The sequence below is a fragment of the Hoplias malabaricus genome, chromosome 17, assembly GCF_029633855.1.
Source record: "Hoplias malabaricus isolate fHopMal1 chromosome 17, fHopMal1.hap1, whole genome shotgun sequence".
In the NCBI taxonomy this organism is placed as follows: domain Eukaryota; kingdom Metazoa; phylum Chordata; class Actinopteri; order Characiformes; family Erythrinidae; genus Hoplias; species Hoplias malabaricus.
The window spans coordinates 34,226,167-34,232,166 of NC_089816.1; positions in this window are offsets into that span (position 1 = coordinate 34,226,167).

Genomic DNA, 6,000 nt, shown 5'->3' on the forward strand with positions numbered 1-6,000 from the left:
AGTTGAGTGCACAGTTTGTTTATATTTTGCCTGAAGGACTGTGACAACGAAGGAAAGTTGGCTGCAATCAAGAGTCCTTCAATTTCTCCCCTGCCAAGGGCCTCTGTGTCTGCAGGTTTTTGTTGCAACAAAGCAGAAACTCGTGTTTAAAGACTGCGACTGACTGATTAACCGAGTGGAATCAGGTGTGCCCTTGTTTCTTATGAAAACCTGAACCCAGACTGAGATATAACCCACACAGACACAGGCAGAACGCACCACATTCCTCACATACAGTGACCCGAGGAGAGGATCCCACCCAGGACCCTGAGACCCTGGCAGCCGCGCTATACATGAGTAAATTACTACATCTTTCTTTCCAAGATTGAATAACTTTCCAAGAAAGAAGCTGTTCCTTAAGTATTTAAAGGTCTCCACCACACAAGCTGTAGCCAAGCTAAAATTCATTCATTGTCTGTAACCCTTATTCACATCATGGTGGCGGTGTATGCAGGAATAGCAGAGAGTCACTCTTAATACTACACAAATTCATCACATGTACGCTTCATATAGTTGCTACCCAATGCAAATACTTATCTCCAAAGTAGTAACTTTATGGGAGAACTATCAAAACCTTCTTAACTTTCAATGGAAGTCAAGGTAAAAAGATATTATTCAGAGTCATTCTGGAACATTTCTTTTGGCATATTTAACACAAAAGATAGAGTAAATCCAGAGTATCCAGAGATAGAGTAAACCTCAAATCCATAAGACCTGGAGATACTTGTTTTTCATTGGACAGTGATGATATAATAATCATAATTATCAGCTCAATGTATATAGTGCCTTTCTAGTCCGCAAATAGTGGAAAAAAACATTGGGAAAAAAACCCAAAAGACAAACACAATCACTTATAACCTGTTTCCACCAAAAGAACTGTGATCCTTGAACCAGTTCTGTTCAGGGTTATTAGAACCTTAGTGATATTCAGCCCGCAGCATTTCCACACCTATTACCCTAGCAGTGACACCACCATGCCTCCACATACACATTCATCTATTAAAGTACAGTAGGGACACATGGTATCCAGAGCTGGGGCACAAAAATATGAAAATTTGATCCTGTACCTTGTCATCTGTGCTTGAAATGAAAAACAAATACGAGATTGTGTTACATGGCTAAGACTGAACCGACACTACCAGATGCTGGAAAGTGCTTTGTTATTCTGCTGCTGCAGTTCTCCCCCAGGCATATGTGCAGAGAGATGTTTTTTAATATGAAACCACACCCTCCCAAAGCATATACCCATAATCAGACACATTACATTGCTGTGGTATTATTTTCCTGGTATAAAAGCAAGAAGAGCCACAATTGATCAAACTATTCAATAGGCCCCAGTACTAACCCCTGGGGAACACCACTGCTGCTCTCTTACTCTAACCACTGATACAAAAAGACGCTCCAGTTCCAGTTCTAATGTAACATAAGAAACTCCAAGAACGCAGCAGGGCTTAGTAAGTGGCCTCACTTACACACTCGCATCACTCTGCAACTGGAGGCGGCCCAACAGAGGAAAGAAAGAACGAGGGAGAAGGATAGGGACATGAAACAAAACACGCCAGACTGGGCGGACTGGTGAGGTTTTATCATCTTGAGTTTCAGAAGTACAACAGGGTGATCAATAAAATTAACGATGCAATGGCACCACATGGAGAAAATAACAAAGTGGCCACTTGAATCCGTCTAACCTAATTATCGCTTTATTATGGTCTTAATTAATACTTTCTTTCCCATAGGAAAGGGATCAATACAATTATTAGGCAGTGCAGACCATACACCGCAAACAGACACCAAATACACTTCCAATCGACACTGACACAGGATCTAATACAGGGTCGAATCAGAATAACGGTTTCCATGAAAGCCATGTCTATAAAATTTGGTAAACACATTTACAGCCAGCCAGGGCTCCAGGTCAATTCTTACACATTTAAATACACACTTTAACTGCTTTGTGCTGCTCATTGGCTGGCTCTGAGTCCTCACTTTTATTTGTGCTGTTTTGTATTTTCTGTATTGCTTTGTTTTTGTTAGTTTTTTGACTTTGTTAGTCTTTTATTTTTCTTATTATTATTTGACTAAAAGACCATTCCCAGGATTTATACAGTGGCACTTGAAAATGTGTACTAAATGTATTTATGGATGTTCACATCATTTTCAGGAAACCAAAAGTGAAAAGTCAGCCTGAAAATGTGACCTAAACCTAACGCTAACTCTAAACAAAACCTTAAACCTAAGCCTAACCTCACAGTAAGCCTAACAATAATCTTAAACCTAACCTCAAGTCTACACCTACCTCTATACATAAACAAAAACTTAACAAGTACATACAAGTACATTAACATTAATACATTGATACTTGAGAGTGAATATACTTCATGTGCTTCATGTGTATTTCCTCTCCATGTGCTGCTCTCCATTCGATTTGCTCTGGAAACCAGTCTAATGTGTTTTTAGTCCCGATATTGATAAATGGGTAAAAAATAAAGTTTGTTGTTCCGGTATGCTAGCTTCAATAAACTGCTAGCCTTATTTATTTTTGCTGTTTCACACAAAAATAAACATGTCAAGCTACAAACTGCTCTATTCTGGCTACATAGGTGGGCATAGATTGACTTATATTTGCTCTTTTGAATCAATTAATGTGGAAATGTCTCCAAACTTAGGAGACGGCTAACAGGCTAACTTGGGAGACAGTGCTACAAACCTAAACAGCTTGAGTTACAAATGAGTTTATGTGGGGATTCAAACTGTGAATAAAAACTTACAGATGTGTTACACTTCAGCCACATACAAAAAACATAAATATATATATTTTACCCACAAACAGACCATTCCACCTTAAAAGACATAAAGGATGTGAAATGTGAACAAAACTTGTGAAGTGACAAGGGATGAGAACTGCAATTCCCAGATGTTTCAGCGTTGCCTTTAAATAAGATATTTATTATTTCAGTCAAATACACTTTCTATAAAATAAGAATCTTTCCTGACCATTTGCTGCTCTCTGCTCTGTTTGTGTTGGAAAAAAAATGTCTGGTGTATGTACATAGCCCTAGCTTGGTAAATGGGTGGAAAATACTAAACAGCTCGAGTTACACATGAGTTTCTGTGGGAATTCAAACAAAGAATAAACACTTACAGACAATTTACACTTCAGACACCAACAAGATACAGTCGCTTCTTACTCACACACACCGCTCCACCTTAAAAGATAGTCGCTTCTTACTCACACACACCGCTCCACCTTAAAAGATAGTCGCTTCTTACTCACACACACCGCTCCACCTTAAAAGATACAGTCGCTTCTTACTCACACACACCGCTCCACCTTAAAAGATACAGTCGCTTCTTACTCACACACACCGCTCCACCTTAAAAGATACAGTCGCTTCTTACTCACACACACCGCTCTACATTAAAAGATACAGTCGCTTCTTACTCACACACACCGCTCCACATTAAAAGATACAGTCGCTTCTTACTCACACACACCGCTCCAGCTTAAAAGATACAATCACTTCTTACTCACACACACCGCTCCACCTTAAAAGATACAGTCGCTTCTTACTCACACACACCGCTCCACCTTAAAAGATACAGTCGCTTCTTACTCACACACACCGCTTCACCTTTAAAGATACAGTCGCTTCTTACTCACACACACCGCTCCACCTTAAAATATACAGTCGCTTCTTACTCACACACACCGCTCCATCTTAAAAGATACAGTCGCTTCTTACTCACACACACCGCTCCACCTTAAAAGATACAGTCGCTTCTTACTCACACACACCGCTCCACCTTAAAAGATACAATCGCTTCTTACTCACACACACCGCTCCATCTTAAAAGATACAGTCGCTTCTTACTCACACACACCGCTCCACCTTAAAAGATACAGTCGCTTCTTACTCACACACACCGCTTCACCTTAAAAGATACAGTCGCTTCTTACTCACACACACCGCTTCACCTTTAAAGATACAGTCGCTTCTTACTTAAAGGTTCCACCTTAAAAGATGCAGAGCTTCTGAACAAAAACAAATAGAAGGGGGAGTTTGCTTTACTGTGGGAACATCTGTTTTCCAGAATGGTCTACTCTCCCTTCAAGTTTATTTAATAAATATACTTTAAGTTGACTATTTGCAAGGGTTAAATATGTTGGGACATTTTTTAGTTCTTTATGTACAGCTTTTTTGGAGCTTCGTTACTTGCTGATGTTTTGTCAAACTTACACAATGTGGTAATGATATAGCCAAGTAAATCTTACTGACTGTTGTGATATGTGTATCATGTCAAAGTAAGTTATCTCTGAGTCACGTTAATGTTTTTAAGTTGAACCACTTCTTTAAAACTTGTACTTCTGGTCCCCTCTAATCTCAGGTGACACCACTTACCTTAAAAAGGCAGGAGCCGAATTCGCTTCATTACGCTATGAGATGTTCGACTTGTGTGCCCCAGCTTCTGTGCACTGACAGATATGAAAGCGTTTCCAGGAGATGCTGCGTGGCTTAGAAAGTGTGCTGCTTTAAAAAGAGGGCATTTAAGGAGAGGTGGGAAAAAGCCTTCTGTAATGATAATGGGGCCTGAGGTTGTGTATGTTTAATAAATCTCACAGTCATATTTGGAAAGCTTTAAAAAGCAGCACCAGCCATCACACTACATCTCAGGACAGAGGAGAGAGTTTAACTCCAGCAGGACAGGGTTTATTTAGATGCTGAATTGCTAAAAGTGTTGTGTTTATTCAGGGCTTTGATGTTTTGATATTGTTGTCACCTGCAACTGGAGGAAAACAGAAATCAGTGACAAGTTCCACTCCATAAGTGAGGCACAAGATCAGAGCCATGTTTCTGAGTCTGCAGAGCTTTGTACTGTACAAACACCGTTGCTAAAAATGTCCACAGATACGTTAATCATTTTTGATTCTAATTTTAATGTTGATTTTAATACAATAATAATTTCCATGAATCACTGCAAGAAAATCAGAAACTGATCATATATTTGGTGAGTGAATGTTTGATACCTGTTCATCAACGTATCTTCTGAAATCATCAAATCATTCATTCATTCATTCATTATCTGTAACCCTTATCCAGTTCATGGTCGCGGTGGGTCCAGAGCCTACCTGGAATCATTGGGCGCAAGGCGGGAATACACCCTGGAGGGGGCGCCAGTCCTTCACAGGGCAACACAGACACACACACACACTCACTCACATCTACAGACACTTTTTGAGTTGTCAGTCCACTTACCAACGTGTGTTTTTGGACTGATGGAGGAAACCGGAGCACCCGGAGGAAACCCTTGCAGACGCAGGGAGAACACACCACACTCCTCACAGACAGTCACCTGGAGGAAACCCACACAGACACAGGGAGGACACACCACACTCCTCACAGACAGTCACCCGGAGGAAACCCACACAGACACAGGGAGAACACACCACACTCCTCACAGACAGTCAACCGGAGGAAACCCACACAGACACAGGGAGAACACGCCACACTCCTCACAGACAGTCACCCGGAGGAAACCCACACAGACACAGGGAGAACACGCCATACTCCTCACAGACAGTCACCTGGAGGAAACCCACACAGACACAGGGAGAACACGCCACACTCCTCACAGACAGTCAATCTTTCACTCACATCTGTGGAAAGTTTCACACATTCATTTGACTATGGCTATGAATGTCTGTCTGCAGCTGCAGAGCTCCACCTTGCAAATGCGCGACCTTAACTGGTCGGATCAGGGTCAGGAGTGGACCAAAGACCTTTAGACACGGCTGCTGTAGTAGGATCCATGCGAGTGCCCATGTTATGGCCCATTAATGATGATAGGATTACTAAGTGAAATGAATCCATCATTGACGCTTTGCATTCATCTCTTCTGCCGGCCGAATTCGCCGGGCCGCCATCCAGAGGGAACACCACTTCTGCTCTCAGTTACAACCTT